Genomic DNA, 25,315 nt, shown 5'->3' with positions numbered 1-25,315 from the left:
AACTGGCTTAAAAATTCAACACAATTTCTATCAAAATCCCAGATGACTTTTTTGAAGAAATCAACAGGCCAATATTTTTGACTTTCCAAATTTATATGGAAAGTCAAGGGACCTAGAATAGAACAGCTAAAATAATCTTGAAAAAGAACAAAGATGGAGACTTACTACCAATTTCAAATCTTACTACAAAACTACAATGAGCAACACAATTTGGTTCAGGCATAAGGATGCACACAGTCATCCCCCAGTATTCATGGGGGATTGGTTCCAGGACCCTCATGGATACCAAAATCCGAAGATGCTCAAGTTCCTTTTATAAAATGAAATGATATTTGTATATAACCTACACACATCCTTTCATATACTTTAAATCATCTTTTGATTTCTTATAATACCTAACACAATGTAAATGCTATGTAAATAGCTGTAAATACAATGTAAATGCTATGTAACTAGTTGCCAGGGTGATTTTGCTCTTTGCAACTTTCTGAAAAATTTTTTCCAAATATTTTCTACCTACAGTTGGTTGAATCCATGGATGTGAAAGCTGCAGATATGGAGGACCAACTGTAGATGAATGCAATGGAATTGAGAGTCCCGAAATAAAAATTTACTTCTATGGGTGCTAAGACAATTCAACAGGGAAAGAATAGCCCTTTCAATAAATGGTACTGGGACAGGTGTTCCCTGATGGCCGAGTGGTTAGAATGCTTGGCTTTCACTGCTGTGGCCCAGGTTCAATCCCTGGTCGGGGAACTGAGATCCCACAAGCCTTGAGGTGTGGCCAAAAAATAAACTAATTTAAAAAAAATAGTACTGGTACTATGAATAAGCACATTAAAAAAAACTGAAGCTGGATCTTTATCTCACACACAAATTTTACATACAAAAATTATTCAAGTGCATCATGGATCCAAAAGTAAGAGATAAAACTGTAAAGTTCTTAAAGAAAAAAAAAAGTGTACATCTTCATGATCTTGGGTTAGGAAATGGTATTTTAGATATGACATCAAACACAAAAGCACAGGAAAAAAATATTAAATTGGACTTCAGCACAAAAGTTTTTGTGCTGCCAACACTATGAATGCAATTAATGCCAAAGAGTTGTATGCTTAATAATGGATAAAGTGGCAAATTTTGTTACATCTTTTTCCACAATAAAAAAGTTTAAAAAAATAGCAAGATGTTAAAAAAAAATTGTGTGGCAAATGGTATCATCGAAAAAGTGAAAGACAGAAGATACATGCAAGTCAGATATAAGGGTTTACTATCCAGAATATATAAAGAACTCTGACAACCTAATAACATCAAATAATCCAATTAAATAATGGGCAAAAGTCGCAACAGACATTTCCTCAAAGAAGATATACTAATATAGTAAGCACTTGAGAAGATGCTCAACATCATTAGCCATCAGGAAAATGCAAATCAAACCACGATGAGACACCACCTCACACCCACTGGGATGCCTCTAATAAAAAAAGACAGAATAACAACTGTTAGGAAGATTACGGGGAAAAAAATGGAACATTCACACATTGCTAATGGGATATTGCAAAATATTAGACACTTCGGAAAACAGGCAGTTCCTCAAAAGATTAAGTATAGAGTTACAATATAACCCCAAAATTCCACTCCTAAATATATATACAAGAAAAGTTGGGAATTTCCTGGTGGCACAGTGGTTAAGAATCCACCAGCCAATTAAGGGGACACAGGTTCAATCCCTGGTCCGGGAAGATCCCACATGCCGAGGAGCAACTAAGCCTGTGTGCCAACTGCTGAGCCTGTGCTCTAGAGCCCACAAGCCGAAACTACTGAAGCCCGAGCGCCTAGAGCCCGTGCTCCACAACAAGAGAAGCCACCTCGATGAGAAGCCCCGCCTGCACACCACAATGAAGAGTAGCCACCCACTCGCTGTAACTAGAGAAAGCTCACCCACAGCAACAAAGACCCAATGCAGCCAAAAAAAAAAAAAAAAAAAAATCTGTTAACATTTAAAAATAAAAAAAGAGAGCTTCCCTGGTGGCGCAGTGGTTGAGAATCTGCCTGCCAATGCAGGGGACACGGGTTTGAGCCCTGGTCTGGGAAGATTCCACATGCTGCGGAGCAACTAGGCCCGTGAGCCACAATTACTGAGCCTGCGCGTCTGGAGCCTGTGCTCCACAACAAGAGAGGCTGCGATAATGAGAGGCCCGCGCGCTGCGATGAAGAGTGGCCCCCACTTGCCGCAACTAGAGAAAGCCCTCGCACAGAAACGAAGACCCAACAAGAAAGAAAGGAAAGAAGGAAAGGAAAGGAAAGGAAAGGAAAGGAAAGGAAAGGAAAGGAAAGGAAAGGAAAGGAAAGGAAAGGAAAGGAAAGGAAAGGAAAGGAAAGGAAAGGAAAGGAAGGAAAGAAAGAAGGAAAGAAAAGTTAAAACAGGGACTTCCCTGGTAGCACAGTGGACAGGACTCCGAGCTCCCAATGCAGAGGGCCCAGGTTCAATCCCTGATCAGGGAACTAGATCCCACATGCATGCTGCAACTAAGAGTTTGCATGCTACAACTAAGGAGCCTGCGAGCCACAACTAAGGAGCCAGCCTGCTGCAACTAAGACCTGGGGCAACCAAATAAATAAATAAAAATTTTTTTAAGAAAAAAGGAAAAGTTAAAACATATGTTCATGCAAAAACTTGTACAAAAATGTTCACAGCAACATTATTCATAATAGTCCAAAAAGGGGAAGGAACTCAAATGACCATCAACTGATAAATAAACAAAACATAGGACAGCCATAAAATGGAGTATTATTCAAGCCTAAAAAGAATAATGTGGGACTTCCCTGGTGGTCCAGTGGCTAAGACACTGCGCTCCCAATGCAGGGGGCCCTGGTCAGGGAACTAGATACAATACGCCACAACTAGAGATCCCACATGCCGTAACTAAAACTAAAAGATCCAGCTTAGATAGATAAGATAGACAGATAGATATTTTTTTTAAATATTAAAAAAAAAAAGAAAAGAAAATATTGTAAAAAAAAAAACAGTAGGGAGTATGGAACAATAGGTAAATGATTGAATAAATTATACTCTAGGCCAGAACGTCATGAAATATTATGCAGTTATGCAGGTTTTTTAAAAATTATGATTCTAGAGACCTTGGTAAACATGAAAGAAAAAGTCATTATCCTAAGTGGAGGTAAAAGATATAAAATTATATACACAATATTTACTATTATGCAATAGTCACAAACCAAAAATTTTTTAAAAGCATAATTTTTAAAAACTTTATTGAAGTATAGTTAAGTTAAAAAACAGAATTTTTAAAACTCTGAAGCAAATAAAAAATAAAACACAAAATATATTAACAATGGTTGCACTAGAGACTATTAAAAAAAAAAAAGAATAATGTGCTAACACTGCTACAGCATGTATGAATCTTAAAAGCTTTGTGCCAAATAAAAGAAGCAAGTTACAGGGATTCCCTGGCAGTCCAGTGGTTAGGACTTGGCACTCTCACTGCCAGGGCCCCGGGTTCAATCCCTGGTTGTGGAACTAAGATCCTGTAAGTCAAGGGACGCAGCCAAATTTAAAAAAAAAAAAAAAAAAAAAAGCAGCAGCAGCCAGTCACACAAGACTATATACTCTATGATCCCATTTATATAAAATGTGCAGAACAGACAAATCTATAGACACAAAAAAGTAGATCAGTGGTTGTCTAGATCTGGGAGTGGGTATTATGGGTAAATGGGGAGTGACCATTAATGGGTACAGGGTTTCTTTTTAGGGTGATGAAAATGTTCTAAAATTGACTGAGGTGATGGTTACACAACTCTGTGAATACACTAAAAACCACTGAGCTGTACACTTCAAATGTATGAATCAGCGGGTTCCTCATCTGCAGATTCAACCAACCACGGATAAAAAACATTCAAAAAGAAAAAACTTCTAGAAAATTCCAAAAAGCAAAACTTTAATTTGCCACGTGCTGGCAACTATTTACATAGCATTTACATTGTGTTAGATGTTATAAGTAATCTAGAGATGATTTAAAGTACATAGAAGAACAGGTTACATGCAAATACTATTGATTTCAGAACAAAAACTAAAATATCTCCAAGATACAATTTTAAATGAAAAAACTGGGTACCTCCCTGGTGGTCCAGTGGGTTAAGACTCCGCACTCCTGATGCAGTGGGCCTGGGTTCGATCCCTGGTCGGGGAACGAGATCCCACATGGATGCCACAACTAAACATGCTGCAACGAAGATCCCGCGTACCTCAGCTAAGACCCGTCCCAGCCAAAACGAATAAATAAATCTTTTTAAAAAAGTAAATGAAAGATTTTAATGTTTCCATTTACATAAAACAGAAAAATGATTTTGGGTTTTGTTTTCTTTTATTTTTTATTCTTTTTTTTAACTTTTTATTTTATATTGGAGTATAGCCAATTAACAATGTTGTGATAGTTTCAGGTGCACAGCAAAGGGACTCAACCATACATATACACGTATCCATTCCCCCACAAACTCCCCTCCCATCCAGGCTGCCACATAATATTGAGCAAGTTTCCTGTGCTATACAGTAGGTCCTTTTTGGTTATCCATTTTAAACACAGCAGTGTGATTTTTATTTGTATTTACATAGGGTCAGGTCTCATTATTCACAATAGTTATGTTTTATAAAGTTGCTACAAAAAGGAATTAGTGGATACTGAACCATCACTAGGAGAAACACAGGGTTAGGTTCCTGCGAGACTCTGGTCAGAAAATTTAAATCAACCAATCAATACACTACCTTGTTTTATGTGTATTTCTGTTTTATATACTTTAGTTAATATATTGGGTCTGCCAAAATGTTTGTTAGGTTTTTTCCATATGATGGCTCTAGTAGTACTTAGTTGTTTTTAACTTCATTCGAAACAGTTTTGTTAGCCTGTATTGTGACAGCTGTCATATCAGCATGCATTTTAAAAACACTTATCAAAATTGGTGCATTTTTCTGTAGCCATTTTAATATTGAAGATGGAAGAAAAAAAGCAACATTTTTGGCCTATTATGCTTTATTATTTCAAGAAAGGTACAAACGCAACTGAAATGCAAAAAAAGATTTGTGCAGTGTATAGAGAAGGTGCTGTGACTGACTGAATATGTCAACAGTGGTTTGCGAAGCTTCATGCTGGAGATTTCTCGCTGGATGATGCTCCACGGTCGGGTAGACCAGTTGAAGTTGATAGCGATCAAATCAATACACCGAGAAACTCAACGTTATACCATGCGGGAGACAGCCGACATACTCAAAATATCCAAATCAAGTGTTGAAAATCATTTGCACCAGCTTGCTTATGTTAATCGCTTTGATGTTTGGGTTCCACATAAGTTTAGCGAAAAAAACCTTCATGACTGTATTTCTGCATGCAATTCTCTACTGAAACGTAACAAAAACTTTCCATTTTTAAAACAAATTGTGATGGGCAATGAAAAGTGGATACTGCACAATAATGTGGAATGGAAGAGATCGTGAGGCAAGTGAAATGAACCACCACAAACCACACCAAAGGCCAGTCTTCATCCAAAGAAGGTGATGTTGTGTATATGGTGGGATTGGAAGAGAGTCCTCTGTTATGAGCTCCTTCCAGAAAACCAAACGATTAATTCCAACAAGTACTGCTCCCAATTAAACCAACTGAAGGCAGCACTCGACGAAAAGCATCCGGAATTAGTCAACAGAAAACGCATAATCTACCATCAGGATGACGCAAGACCGCATGTTTCTTTGATGACCTGGCAAAAACTGTTACAGCTTGGCTGGGAAGTTCTGATTCATCTGCCATATTCACCAGACATTGCATCTTTGAACTTCCATTTATTTCGGTCTTTAAAAATTCTCTTAATGGAAAAAATTTCAATTCCCTGGAAGACTGTAAAAGGCATCTGGAAGATAAAAGGCTTCTGGCTCAAAAAGATTAAAAAGTTTTGGGAACACAGAATTATGAAGTTGCCTGAAAAATGGCAGAAGGTAGTGGAACAAAATGATGAATATGTTGTTCAATAAAGTTCTTGATGAAAATGAAAAATGTGCCTTTTAAAAATATATTTATTTATTTATTTGGCTGCGCCGGGTCTTAGTTGCAGCAGGTGGGCTCCTTAGTTGTGGCATGCAAACTCTTAGTTGCAGCATGCATGTGGGATCTAGTTCCCTGACCAGGGATTGAACCCGGCCCCCTGCATTTGGAGCACGGAGTCTTAACCACTGCGCCACCAGGGAAGTCCCAAATGTGTCTTTTATTTTTACTTTAAAACCAAAGGAACTTTTTGGCCAACCCAATATAATCTTGGTTCATTAACACTGAATTCAAGCCAAAAGCACTTTAACTCCAATAATACTATAAATCTCTGAAAAAAGCTTATCTAACATGTATTTTCTCAATAAAGCACACAGTCTTCTTGCACTTAAGAACACTAGAGAGGGAATTCCCTGGCAGTCAAGTGGTTAGGACTCTGTGCTTTCACCGTCAGGGCCCGGGTTCAATCTCTGGTCGGGGAACTAAGATCCCACAAGCTGGGGATGTGGAGTGCAGCAAAAAAAAACGAAAACAAAAAACCCTCAAGAGCACTTCCCCTCTATGCTTGGGGGCCATTTTAAGCAGTGAAATCACCAACCAAAAAAGCACAAAAATGAGAAAAGCATGGCACAAAACAGACCACAAGAAGGACCGGAGTTTCCAGCATGAAAGCTGAAAAGAAGGCATAATATTACCATGTTCTCCCTAAGCTTGGAACACGTGCATGGAACAACTGGAATTTTTTGCCACTTTGCACATGTCACAAATGAGAAAGTGCCACAATTACTGATTTGGGGGTTACAAATAAATTTTAGTGAGTAGATAAATTCTAAAATACAGAACTCACAAATACTGAGAATTGAGTCTATACAGTTTTTAAATCTCTGGAAGGAAAAACAAACATTTTTTAAAGTACTTTTTTAATGTGGTAAAAATGCATATACATAACGTTTGCCATTTTAACCATTTTCAGGTATCCAATTCTACAGCATTGAACTACATTCACAAAGTTATATAACCATCTAACCATCACTGCCAAACGGTTTTCCACAGTGGCAGCACCACCTCACATTCCCACCAGCAATGTACAAGAGTTCTAATTTCTCCATATCCTTGCCAACACTTTGATTTCTTTATTAGACACACCCTAGTAGATGTGAAGTGGTATCTCATGATTTTGATTTACATCTCTAATGACTAATGATCTTGAGCATCTTTTCACGTGTTCATTGGCCACATGTCTTCTTTGGAGAACTGTCTATTCAGATCTTTTGCTCATTATTTAACTGAATTTTGTCTAAATTATTATGTTGTAAGCATTCTTTATATATTCCAGGTACTAGATTCTTATCTGAGTCTCCTATTCTTGTAGATTGTTTTTTCATCTTCTTGATAATGTCATTTGATGTACAAAATTTTAATTTTGATTAAGTCCAGTTTATCAACTTTTTCTTTTGTTGCTCATGCTTTTGGTGTTATATTAAGAATCCACTACCAAATGCAAAGTCATGAAGATTTATCTCTATGTTTTCTTTTGAGAGTTTTATGGGTTTAGCTTTTTTAGGTTGTTGATCCATTTTGAGTTCATTTTTTTAATATGGTGGGAGGCAGGGGTCCAACTTCATTCTTTTGCATGTGGAAAATCCAGTTGTTCCAACATCGTTTGTTGAAGAAACTATTCTTTCCCCCACTAAATGGATTTGGCACCCCTGTCAAAAATCATCTGGATGTACTGGGAGGACAAATAGACTATTACCACATGTTATATATTGGGGGAGATAGGAATTGGATGAGGACAAGGAGTGGAAAGAACGCTTCTCACTATTTAGCTCTGTATACTTTTTAAACATTTGAGCCATGTGAAAGTACTACTTATTCAAAAGCTAAAATAAATTCAAGTTTTAAAAATACAATTAAATAGGCAAGCCACAGAATAGGATGTATATCTGGCAAAGGACTCACGCTTGGAATATATAAAGAATTCCACAAAAGCATCTGGGAAAAGGCAGACAACCCATAGGAAAAAAAGTATGGGCACAACTTGAACAGGCATATCACAATAAAAGACATCCAAAGGCCAATAAACATAAAAAAGCGTGCTCGATTTTACAGTTTATCAGGGAAGTGCAAATTAAACTGCAATGCTATCCTACTATACTACACACCCACCAGAATGGCTAAAATGTCAAAGACAGATAATGTCACGTCTTAGTAAGAATATAAAGCAATTAATCTCAAACACTACTGGCAGAAGTGTAAACTGATATAACCACTTAAGAAAACTGTTTGGCAATATCTAGTAAAGCTGAACTCATGTGCAACTTATGACTCGACAAGTCCACGCTAAGATACGTAATCAACAGAATGTGTGCATATGTTCCCCAAAAGACATGTTAAATGAACACATTCATAATAGTAAAAAACTATAAACTCAAATGTCCACCGACATTTGAATGGATGGATAAATTTTAGTATATTTATACAATGAATGCTGTGAAGACAATGAACAAACTACAATCATAAGCAATGTGAATAATCTCACAATGTTGAGCAAAAGCAGTCAGTCACAAACTAGTACATACTGTTTAGTCCTATTTAAATAAAATTTTAACACAGGCATATTAACCCACAGTGTTAGAAGTTAGGTTCATAGGTAGTAACGGGAAGGGGACACAAAGAGTACAGGCTTATAGGGTGCTAATAATGTACTTTCTCATTCTGGTTGCTAGATTTACAAATGTGTTTATGTGTACTTACTGAACTATATGCTTTTGATTTTTATACTTTCATTTATGTATATTTCAATAGCACATTTACTTTAAAAATTGCACACATCATTAAAAGTAAACCAATATTTTAGTCTCCCATCACAAAACTACTCTGTATCAGCAAATCTGTTTACTACCTTGACCATGCTCTCTACTGAAAAGGCAAAGTTTTCATACAACTTTTCTTTGGCATGAGATTGCCTTTTCCCAAGCTTCTGCAAGGATTAAGCAAATTGTGTCATGTTTTATGTCACATTAAATGACCCACTGGACTCAACAGTTACATCAAACAGACATCAAATGGGCCATTGTAACAAAAATTAATTTCACACTGTTCAGAATCTGGCAGTAGACCTGTGAAGTGCTCAAGTGTAACATGCTGCTATGACACATCAACTGAGAACCATTCACCTAATTCCATTCTGAACATGTAAAAACTTGAGTGTTTTTAGAAGTGGGAAGAACAGGTAGGTAAATTTCAGAAGTATATTATAATATGGGTTTGGAACAGAATTAGTAAAATTCTGAAAGCACCTATACCATCAGTTAAACAGACTTCTGTGAACTTGCTAATCACCATTTTTCAGCATTTCAATCACTTTACCAAATTTGACTAGACAATTCTCTTACTTTTTCTCTTACTAGTAAAAATATTAGTCATTCTAATGATGTTTAATTCTTTTTTTTTTTAAGGCAAGGAATACGACTTTATTTGGGAAGCTGGCAGACCGAGAAGATGGCAGACTAGTGTCTCTGAAAAACCATCTAATGATGCTTAATTCTTACTAAAATATTACAATATCACTTACTGAAACACTCTAAAGGAAAAAGTTTAAATAGTTAAGCTTTTAAAACTATGACTTCTAACTAATTATAAATTAATTATATCCAACTCAAATAAAAGTAACTAATCAGATTCCGAATAAGGGCAAAGGTAGAAAACTGGCAGTCTGGTATCATCTGATCAGGAAGGAGTATTTTTTAAGTTTAAATTTTACTGCTTTTAGGCAAGGCAAGCTTTGATACTCCGTAAGCTGCCCCTGAAGGCATCTATCTGAGGCTGGTCTATTCTCTCCACACAGGAGAGCCACATTTAGGTGAAATTTTACCTCTCTGCCTCAGTTCATTTGTTTAAAAAACAAAAGAGAATAATATTACCTGAGAAAATTTTTATAAGCAAATAAAATAACGTAAAAAAAATTTAAACTGAAGCTGATATTATCCTACAGGTAAGGAACATGAAGTCTAGTCAGATTCAAATAAACGTACCCTTATCTAATTCTCTCCTGCCATTACTAATTCAGATACCCCACCCTGAAACCATACAACAAAGCAGGGAATGGAAAACAGAAAGAAAATTGGATAAAAGTTAAAACAGCCTGGATTACAGCCAAAAGCCTAAGAGCCAAAATCAGTCACATTGTATGCACATGAGAAGGGAGACCATCACCTGCCAATCAACATTAGGAGCGAAAGCTGTGAATTTCAGCCATGACTAATCTCTACTTCTGAGCCATATTTCAAAGTAAAAAACCGTGGTTTCATTTTTTTATTTTTAAGAAATTCTGCCACGATGAGATATTTCATTATAAATTTTCTAATTTCTCTGTCCATTGCTTTCCTGTGAATTGGGAATATCATGTCCCATACTTAGTCTGGTATTGTCCACATATGTTACACTTTTTTAGCAAAGCTATATGGTAAAAGTGCATAATAAAACACTTTGCCATTAAAGGAAAATAACCCACATTCCACTGTGTCTTAAAAGTGTGACACTTGAAATCCACATTTCTCTTTTCTTGTTTGAAAATATAAGTATGCACTGGTAACAAATATTTTTGTAAATATCATGCTATACTTATACATATACCTATCAAGTTAAAACTATTTCACTGCAATTTGTAGTGCACCAAAAGTCATTACAAAGCAATAAATACCACATACAGTCGTTGTCACAACTACTCATTTTGCCACTGTAGCATGCAAGCAGTCATACACAATACATAAACGGGCTTAAGTGTGTCCCAAAATTTAACATGAAAACACATTTGAATTTCATAAAATTTTCACATCACAAAGTATTCTTCTTTTGATTTTTTTTCAATGATTTAAAAATGTAAAAATCATTCCTAGCCCACGAGTCACATAAAACCAGGCAGCAGGAAGGTGGTGTAATAGGAGGACGCAGAATTTGCATCTCCTCACAACTAAGGCACCTACCAGGAACCGGTGGGGGACCACAGACTCCTAAGGGCACAGGAGGAACCCCCAGCGACTGGTTGTTTCAATCATAGTTTTACTTTTCCTAACATATTTTTTAACTTTCTAATTTTATTTTGCTTTTTATTCTTTGATATTGTACTGCTTTTTTTCTTTCTTTTTTTTTTTTTTTTTTTAACCATGCCACGAAGCTTGTGGGATCGTGGTTCCCAGGCCAGAGGTCGGGCCCGAGCTCCTGTGGTGCGAGTTCCGAGTCCAAACCACTGGACTAACAGAGAACCTCAGAGGCCAGGGAATATCAATTGGAGAAAGGCCTCCTGGAGGTCCTCATCTCAGCACCAAGACCCAGCTCTATCCAACTGCCTGCAAACTCCAGTGCTGGATGTCTCAAGCCAAACAACCAGTAAGACAGGACTACAGCACCACACATTAAAAAAAAAAAAATAAAGTTACAGAGAAAGGACCAAGGTAAAAACCTACAAGACCAAATAAATGAAGACAAAATAGGCTACCTACCTGGAGAAGAATTCAGAGTAATGATAGTGAAGATGATCCAAAATATTGGAAACAGAATGGAGAAAATACACGAAACATTTAACAAGGATCTAGAAGAACTAAAGAGCAAACAAACAGTGATGAACAACACAATTACTGAAATTAAAAATACTCGAGTAGGAATCAATAAAAGAATAACTGAGGCAAAAGAATGGATAAGTGAGCTGGAAGATAAAATGGTGGAAATAACTGCCAGGGAGCAGAATAAAGAAAAAAGAATGAACAGAAAGGAGGAGAGTCTCAGAGACCTCTGGGACAACATTAACTGCACCAACACTCAAATTACAGAGATCCCAGAAGAAGAAGAGAAGAAGAAAGGGTCTGAGGAAATATTTGAAAAGATTATAGTCGAAAACTTCCCTAACATGGGAAAGGAAACAGTCAATCAAGTCCAGGAAGCACAGAGAGCACCATACAGGATAAACCCAAAGAGAAACACGCCAAGACACATATTAATCTAACTATCAAAAATTAAATACAAAGAAAAAATATTGAAAGCAGCAAGGGAAAAGCAACAAATAACATAAAAGGGAATCCCCAGAAGGTTAACAACTGATCTTTCGGCAGAAACTCTGCAAGCCAGAAGGGAGTGGCAGGACATATTTAAAGTGAAACACCTACAACCAAGATTACTCGACCCAGCAAGGATCTCATTCAGATTCCACGGAGAAATTAAAACCTTTGCAGACAAGCAAAAGTTAAGAGAATTCAGCACCACCAAACCACCTTTACAACAAATGCTAAAGGAACTTCTCTAGGCAGGAAACACAAGAGAAGGAAAAGACCTACAATAACAAACCCAAAACAATTAAGAAAACGGTAACAGGAACATACATGTCAATAACTACCTTAAATGTAAATGGATTAAATGCTCCAACCAAAAGACATAGACTGGCTGAATGGATACAAAAACAAGGCCTGTACATACGCTGTCTACAAGAGACCCAAATCAGACCTAGGGACGCATAAGGAATGAAATTGAGGGCATGGAAAAAGATATTCCATGCAAATGGAAATCAAAAGAAAACTGGAATAGCAATTCTCATATCAGACAAAATAGACACTAAAATAAAGACTACTGCAAGAGACAAAGAAGGACAATACATAAAGATCAAGGAATCAATCCAAGAAAAAAACATAACAATTGTAAATATTTATGCAACCAATACAGGAGCATCTCAATACATAAAGCAAATGGTAACACCCATAAAAGGGGAAATCAACAGCAACACAATAATACTAAGGGACATTAACACCCCACTTTCACCAGTGGACAGATCATCCAAAATGAAAATAAATAAGGAAACACAAGCTTTAAAGGACACATTAAATAAAATGGACTTAATTGATATTTATATGACATTCCATCCAAAAACAACAGAATACACTTTCTTGTCAAGTGTTCATGCAACATTCTCCAGGACAGACCGTATCTTGGGTCACAAATCAAGCCTTAGTAAATTTAAGAAAACTGAAATCGTATCAAGTATCTTTTCTGAACACAACACTATGAGGCTAAATATCAGTTACAGAAAGAAAACTGTAAAAAATACAAACACATGGAGGCTAAACAATACGCTACTAAATAACCAAGAGATCACTGAAGAAATCAAAGAGGAAATCAAAAAATACCCAGAAACAAATGACAATGAAAACACGACGACCCATAACCTACAGGATGCAGCAAAAGCAGTTCTAAAAAGGAAGTTCATAGCAATACAATCCTACCTCAAGAAACAAAAAAAAAATCTCAAATAAACAACCTAACCTTACACCTAAAGCAATTAGAGAAAGAACAAAAAAAACCCAAAGTTAGCAGAAGGAAACATCATAAAGATCAAAACAGAAATAAATGAAAAAGAAATGAAAGAAACAATAGCAAAGATCGATAAAACTAAAAGCTGGTTCTTTGAGAAGATAAACAAAATTGATCAACCACTGGTCAGACTTATCAAGAAAAAAGGGAGAAGACTCAAATCAACAGAATTAGAAATGAAAAAGGAGAAGTAAAACTGACACTGCAGAAATACAAAGGATCATGAGAAATTACTACAAGCAACTATATGCCAATAAAATGGATAGCTTGGAAGAAATAAACAAATTCTTAGAAAAGTACAACCTTCTGAGACTGAACCAGGAAGAATAGAAAATATAAACAGACCAATCACAAGCACTGAAATTGAAACTGTGATTAAAAATCTTCCAAAAAACAAAAGCCCAGGACCATGTGGCTTCACAGGCAAATTCTATCATTTAGAGAAGAGCTAACACCTATCCTTCTCAAACTCTTTCAAAATATAGCAGAGGGAGGAACACTCCCAAACTCATTCTATAAAGCCACCATCACCCTGATACCAAAACCAAAGATGTCACAAAAAAAGAAAACTACTGGCCAATATCTCTGATGAACACAGATGCAAAAATCCTCAACAAAATACTAGCAAACAGAATCCAACAGCACATTAAAAGGATCATACACCATGATCAAGTAGGGTTTATCCCAGGAATGCAAGGATTCTTCAATATATGCAAATTAATCAATGTGATACACCATATTAACAAACTGAAGGATAAAAACTATATGATAATCTGAATAGATGCAGGAAAAGCTTTCAACAAAATTCAACACCCATTTATGATAAAAACTCTCCAGAAAATAGGCATAGAGAGAACCAACCTCAACATAATAAAGGCCATATATGACAAACCCACAGCCAACATTGTTCTCAATGGTGAAAAATTGAAACCATTTCCTCTAAGATCAGGAACAAGACAAGGCTGCCCACTCTCACCACTACCGTTCAACGTAGTTTTGGAATTTTTAGCCACAGCAATCAGAGAAGAAAAAGAAATAAAAGGAATCCAAATCGGAAAAGAAGCAATTGTCACTGTTTGCAGATGACATGACACTATACATAGAGAATCCTAAAGATGCTACCAGATAACTACTAGAGCTAATCAATGAATTTGGTAGAGTAGCACGATACAAAATGGATGCACAGAAATCTCTTGCATTCCTATACACTAATGAAAGAGAAATTAAGGAAAAACTCCCATTTACCATTGCAACAAAAAGATTAAAATACCTAAAAATAAACCTACCTAAGGAGAGAAAAGACCTGTATGCAGAAGCCTATAAGACACTGATGAAAGAAGTTAAATATGATACAAACAAATGAAGAGATATACTATGTTCTTGGATTGGAAGAATTAACATTGTGAAAATGACTATACTACCCAAACCTATCTACAGATTCAGTGCAATCCCTATCAAACTACCAATGGCATTTTTCACAGAACTAGAAAAAATTGCAAAATTTGTATGGAAACACAAAAGACCCTGAATAGCAAAAGCAATCTTGAGAAAGAAAAACGGAGCTGGAGGAATCAGGCTCCCGGACTTCAGACTATACTACAAAGCTACAGTAATCAAGACAGTATAGTACTGGCAGAAAAAGAGAAATATAGATCAAAGAAACAGGATAGAAAGCCCAGAGATAAACCCACACACATATGGTCACCTTATCTTTGATAAAGGAAGCAAGAGTATACAATTGAGAAAAGACAACCTCTTCAATAAGTGGTGCTGGGAAAACTGGATAGCTACATATAAAGGAATGAAATTAGAACACTTCCTAACACCAGACACAAAAATACTGAAAATGGATTAATGACATAAATGTAAGGTTATAAAACTATAAAACTTAGAGGAAAACATAGGCAGAACACTCTATGACATAAATCACAGCAAAATCCTTTTTGACCCACCTCCTAGAGAAATGGAAATAAAAACAAAAATAAACAAATGGGATCTAATGAAACTTAAAAAGTTTTGCACAGCAAAGGAAACCATAAAAATAGATGAAAAGGCAACCCTGAGAATGGGAGAAAATATTTGCAAACGAAGCAACTGACAAAGGATTAATCTCCAAAATATCCAAGCACCTCATGCAGCGCAATATCAAAAAAACGAACAACCCAATCCAAAAATGGGCAGAACTAAACAGCCATTTCTCCAAAGATACACAGATTGCCAACAAACACATAAAAAGATGCTCGACATCACTAATCATTAGAGAAATGCAAATCAAAACTACAGTGAGGTATCACCTCACACTGGTCAGAATGGCCATCATCAAAAAATCTACAAACAATAAATGCTGGAGAGGGTGTGGAGAAAAAGGAACCCTCTTGCACTGTTGGTGGGAATGTAAACTGATATAGCCACTATGGAGAATAGTATGGAGGTTCCTTAAAAAACTAAAAATAAGGGCTTCCCTGGTGGCGTAGCGGTTAAGAATCCACCTGCCAATGCAGGGGACATGGTTTTGAGCTCTGGTCTGGGAAGATCTCACATGCCACGGAGCAACTAAGCCCGTGTGCCACAACCACTGAGCCTGCGCTCTAGAGCCTATGAGCCTCAACTACTGAAGCCCACACGCCTAGAGCCTGTGCTCCACAATGAGAAGCCACCACAATGAGAAGCCCGTGCACCGCAAGGAAGAGTAGCCCCCGCTGCTACAACTAGAGAAAGCCTGCACGCAGCAACAAAGACCCAACTCAGCCATAAATAAATAAATAAATAAATTTTTTTAGAAACTAAAAATAGAACTACCATATGACCCAGCAATCCCACTACTGGGCATATACCCTGAGAAAACCATAATTCAAAAAGTCATGTTCCACAATGTTCACTGCAGCACTATTTACAATAGCCAGGACACGGAAGCAACTTAAGTGTCCTTCGACAGTGGTATAGATAAGGAAGATGTGGCACATATATACGATGGAATATTACTCAGCCATAAAAAGAAACGAAATTGAGTTATCTGTAGTGAGGTGGATGGGCCTAGAGTCTGTCATACAGAGTGAAATATGACAAAGAGCAAAACAAATACCATATCCTAACACATATATATGGAATCTAAAAAAAAAAATGGTTCTGATGAACCTAGGGGCAGGACAGGAATAAAAATGCAGATTCAGAGAATAGACTTGAGGCCACGGGGAGGGGGAAGGGTAAAGCTGGGACGAAGTGAGAGAGTAACACTGACATACATACACTACCAAATGTAAAACAGATAGCTAGTAGGAAGTAGCAGCATCGCACAGGGAGATCAGCTCTGTGCTTTGCGACCACCTAGAGGGGTGGGATAAGGAGGGTGGGAGGGAGACGCAAGGTGGGAGGATATGGGGATATACGTATGCATATAACGGATTCACTTTGTTACATAGCAGAAACTAACACATTGTAAAGCAATTATACTCCAATAAAGATGTTGAAAAACAACAACAACCAGGCAGCAGGCTAGATTTGGCCCATGGGCAGTATTTTGCCAACCCCTGATCTAAAGTAAGGTCCAACAATTAACAAGCACAGAACTTCCAATTAGAATTTTATTGCCTCACTCAAATAGGAAAAGAACCAAAGATTATCCACTGTTTAAGGAAGCCTTTGAGACAAGAAGAGATAAAGATAAAAAGAAAAAAACAAAGTTAGAAAATAAAGTCAAGGACTTCCCTATTGGCACAGTGGTTAAGACTCCATGCTCCCAATGCAGGGGGCCTGGGTTCGATCCCTGGTCAGGGAACTAGATCCCACATGCATGCTGCAACTAAGACCCAACACAACCAAATAAATAAATAAACCAATATTTTTTAAAAACAAAGAGAAAGGGAAGAAAGAAAATAAAGTCAAGGTGATCTTTCAGAATGTCAGTTGAATAAGAAAGTAAAGAGAAGGGGAATTCCCTGTCGGTCCAGTGGTTAAGACTTGGCACTTTCACTGCCGAGGGCCCCGGTTCCATCCCTGGTCAGGGAACTAAGATTCCACAAGAGGCGAGGTGAGGCCAGAAAAAAGAAAGAAAGAAAACAAAGAGAAGGAAAGCATAAGAAAAAACGTAGGAGAGAGTATGAACCCAGGAGCTCCAACATTCAAATAGAAACAGTTCCAAAAAGAGTGAGGGAAAGGCGGGCTTGAAGGGGAAGGGCATAAAGAGAGAGGGTCCTTATGAAAAAATTTTTTAAGTTTAAACTTTTTCTTACTATAAATGAAAAGTAGAAGACTAACAGAAAAAGCACAGTGAACTTTTAAAAACGATGAAAGGAAAAAAAATAGAAACAATCACTATATTCCAGAAAAGGATGAAGAAATATTAAAAGGTTCCAAGAAGAGGTAAATAAAACCCAATTGGGGTTGTACAAGGGAGCAAAATCAGACTAGCATAAGCAACGCTGACTACTTTAAAACACGGGAAGAGATACCTTCAAAGTTCTGAGGAAAAACAAATTTTAACCTGGAATTCCATATCCAGTCAAACTACCATTTAAATAGAAGAATAAAATAAAGAGCTTCAAAAATGCAAAGGCTCCAAAATTTTACTCTTAACGATTCTTTCTTAGTATGTACAAACAAGGGAGTAAACAAAGAATGGAAAAGCCTGTGTAAAATAATTAGAAGACTCTCCTCATAAGGCAGGCTTGAAAGATTACACCCTCAGTTAGAAGGGTGCATAAGCAAATAATAATGATAGTAAAACTTAAAAAAAAATAAATCAGACAATTAGCATAGAAAAAAAAAACTGTCACTCCCTGGTTTCAGAGTGAGGGAAAAAATTTTCTCCTGAGAAGTTTCAAATACAGGTTGGCCTATAAGGTAAACTCTAAATCAACATCCGCCAGTTCTAAGAAACACCAAACTAAAAATTAACATCAGTGACTTTTCACTGGTGGTACCTGACAGAAGCAAGGGCAAAATACGCTTTGGAGGCTTGTTTCCAAAAACCAGGTCTGGCAGGGTTCATAGTTAAAGTCCTAGTAAACACACTCAAACTCCAAAACTATAAAACATTGGAGGACACCATCTACAATAATCAGGAATAGGCAGAAGCAAGTAATAGTAAAATAGGACCTCAAGAACTTTAGATAATGGAATTATCAAATATAAATATGAAATCAGTACACTTCAGATATTTAAAAAATAAAAATGAAAATGAAAAACAAGAAAACAAAGCAAACACGGCTAAATGTAATTTAAGGAAAACCATTTATAGTAAAAACAAAATATAAAATATATCAGAATAACTCATAAAAGACGTGCAAGACTTTTCTAGGAAAAAAGCTATATAATATTCAAAAATAAAAGATTTAAGCAAATGGAAAGGCATGCAATGTTTCTGAACAGGCAGATACCATATTGTAAAGATAGCATTTTCTCCCAAATTAATCTATATATTCAAAGCAATTCCAACAAAAATGCTGACAAGTTTTTAAAATGAACTTTCACAACATGATTCTAATATGTTTAAGAGCTAAAAGCCAAGATCAGTCAAGATAATCTTTAAGAAGAACAAGGTATATGTGGAGGGGGATGAAATTATCTTAATGAATAACAAAGTTTACTATAGCTTTATAATAAGCAATAAAGGCAGAAAAATGGGGGGAAAACTGATTTTTAAAAAACCTCTCATATATCAAAAGACAGCTCTCTAAAGAGTAAAAAGTCAAGTGTATTAGTTTATTGCTGTGTAACAAATTACCCCAAAACTTAATGGGGTAAAACAATAATTCCTTATCTTTCAGTTTCTTTGAGTCAGGAATCTGGGAGTGATATGGCAAGTGGTTCTCTCTGAGCCTCTAATGAGGCTGCAGTCAGATGTCAGCCAGGACTGCAGTCATCTGAAAGCCTGACCATGCTGGAATATCCACCTCCAAAGTGGCTCATTCCCATGGCTGGGAAGTTGGTGCTGGATGTTAACAGACCCCAGTTCTTTACAGAACTGCAAGAGTGATAGTTGTTTTCGCCTAGAACAAGGAATCCAAAGAGTAAGGAAAAAGCTGTATACCTTTAATGAAGCCTCAGAAGTCACTGTTAATTCTGCTATACTCTCTTGGTCACCCAAACAAGCCCTGAGTCACTGTGAGCAGAGACTAAAGGGTGTGAATACCAGAAGAGAAGAACACTGGGGCCACCTCAGAGGCTGGCTACCACACTAAGCCATAGTAGGCTAAGAATAAATCTTCAATTTACATAACCAACAAAGGATCAGTATGTAGAACTTACCAAGAATTCTTGTAAATCAAAACAAAAAAATGTTAGCAAACTAAAAAAAATAGAAGACATGTGGACAAGTAATTCACAGAAGCAACAACATAAATCGAACGTAACAAGCGTTCAGAAAGTATTTTTCCCTAGAACCACGTAATCATGCTATTTACGTATCATAAAGGCATAGAATTTAAATATTTTTCTAAAAATGATGCATTTATGTTCATTCATCCTTGTTTTTTCCCACTTCCCCTTGAGACCAATGTCCATTCTAGAAGCTGGCTAAGGATGAAGGTACAACTTGTGGCCACAGAGGAGACACAGATTAATGTATCCAACACCATGATCCCAACCTCAGAACTTGTCCTCTGGAAAATAAAATGAAAGAACTCAGTCAACCAGTAATAAATATGAAAAAAAAAAATCAGCAGATCTACAGCACACTATTTACAAAAGGTCAATTTTAGTTATTAAGTACTTTCTTCCTCTTTACATTTACATTTGGGGCAAGCTCTTTATGAACTGTGATGGGTACCCCAAAATGAAGGACTATAAATGCATGAATCTTCCACCTTCTACTATTCCATGGTCTGACACTCTTCCTAATGACTTTACATTATCACTTGGTTATAGCCCCTTTAAAGAAGCAGGTCTCAAACTTTTTGGTCTCAGAATTCCTCTTACATTCTTAATCATCAAGGACCTAAAAAGCTTTTGTTCAGATGGGTTTTATCCATCCATGTGTACAGTATTAGAAATAAAAACTGAGGATTTTAAAATATTTTATTTAATATTGCAATAAATAATTGTTAATAGCAAATCAATAATCTGTTTCATTAAAATTAAATATTTTATTAATTCATTTAAAAATAAACACATTGCATGTTTAAATAACATTAACAGAAATAACTAATTTCCAAAACCAAAAAAATTTTTTAGTAAAGAGTGGCACTGATTTCACTTTTAAATCTCTTTAATGTTTAGTTTAATAGAAGATGTCTGTATATATACTTTTGCATTTAATCTGTTGTGAGAGATTGTTTTGTTTGAAGACTATAAAGAAAATTTGGCCTCATATAACCATCCATGTACTTAAGAAAAGGGAAGAGTATTTTAATAGTCTTTTCAGACAATCTGTGGATATTCTTCGATACATTCAAAAAATTTAAAGTGTTTTTATTTATTTCTTAAACATCAGTTGCAATGTGAAATTTCAAACTATGGTGATGAACTTTTATTACGCCCTTACATTAAAATCTATTGGTCTATTTTGCACTTTGAATCTTTTTCCTATGTCTGATTTTGTAACATGATGCATTGGTCATTTGGGAAATACCGGTTCACTATGTAGATCTTCCAAACGTTGACATTTCATTGCACAATATCAAAAAAAAAAGTGTTAATATCACTACCAATCTCATCAGAAAAGCCTTTAAATATTGAGAAGCTGTCAAGCTCATGGTGGCATATACAAGTTTCCCAACAATCCTAATTTTCATTTAAAAGCTCAATTTTTACCATTGGCAACATATAACATCAGTTGTTTCTCTTGAAATGACAAGGCTCAATTCATTCATTTTTAAGAAAATATCTGCCAAATATCCATTCTTTTTTTTTTTTTTAAAGGCTCTTTGTTTACTTCTTGGTATTGTATTTTTTTTTAATTAATTAATTTATTTATTTACTTATGGCTGTGTTGGGTCTTCGTTTCTGTGCGAGGGCTTTCTCCAGTTGTGGCAAGTGGGGGCCACTCTTCATCGCAGTGCGCGGGCCTCTCACTATCGCGGCCTCTCTTGTTGCGGAGCACAGGCTCCAGACGCGCAGGCTCAGTAATTGTGGCTCACGGGCCTCGTTGCTCTGCGGCATGTGGGATCTTCCCAGACCAGGGCTCGAACCCGTGTCCCCTGCATTGGCAGGCAGATTCTCAACCACTGCACCACCAGGGAAACCCCCAAATATCCATTCTTGAAAAACACAGTCTGTTACTCATTCTTTCAAGTAAAAATTATTTTCCAAGAAAAAAAGCAGCTAATTCAACTTGGAATTCAAACAACTGCACAAGTACTTTTCTTATTGCACTTCAGTCTGCAGCAGAAGCACTTTATGCATTATCCCATTTCATCGCACAGAATATTAAGGATAAAGATTTTAAAAATAGGGACGTCCCTGGTGGTCCAGTGGGTAAGACTCCATTCCCGATGCGTGGGGCCCGGGTTCAATCCCTGGTCGGGGAACTAGATCCCGCACGCCGCAACTAAGAAGTCCGCACACCACAACTAAGACCCGGTGCAGCCAAAATAAATAAATAATTTTTTTAAATTTTATTTATTTATTTATTTATGGCTGTGTTGGGTCTTCGTTTCTGTGCGAGGGCTTTCTATAGTTGCAGCAAGTGGGGACCACTCTTCATCGCGGTGCGCGGGCCTCTCACTATCGCGGCCTCTCTTGTTGCGGAGCACAGGCTCCAGACGCGCAGGCTCAGTAACTGTGGCTCACGGACCTAGTTGCTCCACGGCATGTGGGATCTTCCCAGACCAGGGCTCGAACCCGTGTCCCCTGCATTGGCAGGCAGATTCTCAACCACTGCGCCACCAGGGAAGCCCCTAAATAAATAATTTTTTTAAAAAAATATTTTAAAAACAATTTTCACTGCTTCATCAAGGACATAAAAGTAAAACTAACATAATTTTTGTTGGTGGCGGTGGTTTTACTCTAAGTATGTGATGGTAAAGTTACAATAACTTTTAGAGTGCTTCGGAGGCACTATCTTACTTCCTGCTAAGGTGCCAAGCAGTCTTACCCATCATTGCTTTTGTATTATTAATACAAACGTCAGGACAGTGAATAAGGCAAATAATGAATCAGTGTTATAATGAAAACAGTTTCAACTTTGCCAACACCTGAAAGGGTATCAGAGACAATCCCCCCACTCCCCAACTCAGAGTTTCATGGACAACTTTGAGAATCTACTTTAAGGTACTATTCTCATTTAGTGTCTGCTAATAGGAGTATATATAAGGAAATGAAAAGCAGTTAGATTCCCCTAACTGAAATTTTTGGTGTACAGATATTAGACCTTGTAAAAACTTAGGATTTAGAACATTAGTTTACAAGTTTTAACACTAAGTTTTAGGCAGCTGAAGAGAGGTTTGGAACACAAATGACTCTGTTTGGTGTGCCATACTTCATTAGATGTCAGAAAAACCTAGAAAAACACCAACAATTTGCCTTCCTGCCTCTTCTTTTCTGCTTACTGTGAGATAGAGGTAATCACAAAGGCAACAGCAGTACAACTTATTGGGGGCTTACCAGGCGCCAGGCACTCTATGAAGCAATTTACAATGTATTAACTCATTTAATCCTCACAATTAACACTATGAAATAGATATTATTATTATTACTCTCAACTTATGGATATTAAGTAACATATCCACAGTCATTCTAGTAGCAAATAAAGCTCAAAAATGAATGCAGGCAGTTTGACTCCTGAATTGTGTGCATTTCACCAACTACCATGCCATAAGACATTAAAAAGTGTTTTTCTTTGATACGTCTTTAATGACTGATTGCTGATGACTATGTTATCATTCAAAACCTCAAGCATGTTTATGTCAAACAGAGCACGAGAGAAAGTAGGACCTAAAAAAATCCCGAAACAGATAAGCCACACCCAGAAGTAGCAAACTGCCAAATATTACATGTACTCCTGGGACAAGAACTTCCAAGAGCTCAAACAGAAGATTCCCCTGCGTGGCTTACCATGCTCAGTGATAAAACACAACCACTGTGAGGAGGTGCTCTTCACACTATACCCAGAGGTATTCCCTCCCACTTACCACATGACTGTTGCCATCTCAGACTTTTCACAAAAAGTTGAAGATTCATAAACAGAATCATTTTTCCACGTTGATTATTCCCCACAAAAGATAAGAATATTAAACTTATGTAGATGTAAAAAGTTAGCATAAAAGACAGTAACAGAATCACACAGAATTTTACTGGATAGGAACTCAACTTCATATTGCAAACCTGGAGAGGCTGTCTAGGTGACTTGCCCAAGGCTACACAGCATATCAACAGCAGAACCCAATGCAAGTTACTCCCAATCCAGATAATCATCCACATCACCATGCTGTCTATGCGTTACTACAAAAGTCTCACCTCCTTCAAGAGTTCATTTGAGAGGTTGTTCAGATGCATCAATACATATTTGTATTTTTACTGATACATTATAGATTTGTACATACCCACTACTGATAGCTATTCTGACTGAATCTGAAATAAACCTAAAAAAATAAAAAATAAAAATCACAAAAGCACTTTAAAAAGCTCACAATTGAGATTCAACAAATATTAACTAAATTATCTATTTTGATTTTCCAAATATTCCAACAGCACATAAATCAGTCTTTCTCCTCAAAATATTTAAATCCATGTCTCTCAAAGTGTGGCAGGTTCCAGAATCAGAATCACATGATACTTATAAAAAATTCAAATCCTAGTGTCATCCCCAAGTCAATTGAAACAGTCTCTGAAACTCCCAAAATGGTATTTTAAAAAGCTCTCCAGATGATTCTTATTCATCCAAAAGCTATTTATTGAACATTCACTCTACAATATTCTAGTGGGAAACAATGAACAAACGAGTACACAAAAACAAGTAAACATTCTGGATTTTAGCTGTCCTATGAAGAAATAAAAGATAATATGTCAAAGAGTGACCTGGAAGACTACAACTGTCCCTCAGCAATCTCAGGGGATTGGTTCCAAAACCCCCATCAAATACAGAGAGCCAACTGTACCTTAAAAGGAGCAGCCAGACAGAATTTTCAGGGCAGTGAAAATACTATGTATGATATTACAATGACGAACATATTTCATTATACATTTGTTCAAACCCTTAAACTGTACAACACTAATAGTGAACCCTAACATAAACTGTGGACTCTGAGTGATTATGATGTAGGGCCATCAACTCTAAAAAATGTACCACGCTAGTGAGGGATGTTGATAATGGGAGAAGCTATGTAGGTCTGGGGAGAAGGGATATATGGGAAATCTCCATATCTTCCGTTTAATTTTGCTGTAAACCTAAAACTGCTCTTTAAAAATAAAGCCCTAAAAAAAAAAGTGATCAAGAGAAGGTCTTTCTGCAGAGGCAACATTTGAAGTGAGGAGCCCTTCACTTAAGAAAAGTGGTTCTCTTGGGGTTTCCCTGGTGGCGCAGTGGTTAAGAATCCGCCTGCCAATGCAGGGGACATGGGTTTTTAGCCCTGGTCCGGGAAGGTCCCACATGCCACGGAGCAACTAAGCCCCTGTGACACAACTACTGAGTCTGCACTCTAGAGCCCACGTGTCAGAACTACTGAGCCCACGTGCCGCAACTACTGAAGCCCGCATGCCTAGAGCCCGTGCTCTGCAACAAGAGAAGCCACCGTAATGAGAAGCCTGCGCACCGCAACGAAGAGTAGCCCCCGCTCGCCGCCACTAGAGAAAGCCCGCACGCAGCCATGAAGACACAACACAGCCATAAATAAATAAATAAATTTTATATATTAAAAAAAAAGAACAGTGGTTCTCAAACTTAGTGTGCATCAAAATCACCTGGAGGACTTAATAAAAATGATTTCTGGTTAGAAGGTCTTGAGTAGGGCCCAAGAATTTGCAGTCCTAACAAGACT

General features: G+C 37.0%; 1 protein-coding gene and 1 long non-coding RNA gene across 6 annotated transcripts in view; one reads left to right on the top strand and one right to left on the bottom strand.

Annotated features, from left to right (window-relative positions):
- The window catches only part of LOC309660333, a 61,098-nt gene extending 39,485 nt beyond the window's left edge, over positions 1–21,613 (top strand). Inside the window, exon 2 of the long non-coding RNA XR_014263350.1 lies at positions 2,014–21,613. This is a non-coding gene — a long non-coding RNA (uncharacterized lncRNA). The remainder of the gene's footprint in view (positions 1–2,013) is intronic.
- TRIM33 (tripartite motif containing 33) overlaps positions 1–25,315 on the bottom strand; it is a 163,290-nt gene that overhangs the window by 134,358 nt on the left and 3,617 nt on the right. The window lies entirely within an intron of this gene.

The sequence above is a fragment of the Balaenoptera physalus genome (assembly GCF_965194825.1).
Source record: "Balaenoptera physalus genome assembly, chromosome: 1".
Taxonomy (NCBI): domain Eukaryota; kingdom Metazoa; phylum Chordata; class Mammalia; order Artiodactyla; family Balaenopteridae; genus Balaenoptera; species Balaenoptera physalus.
The sequence above is the reverse complement of the archived record's forward strand: the minus strand, read 5'-3'. Positions and strand labels throughout refer to the sequence as shown.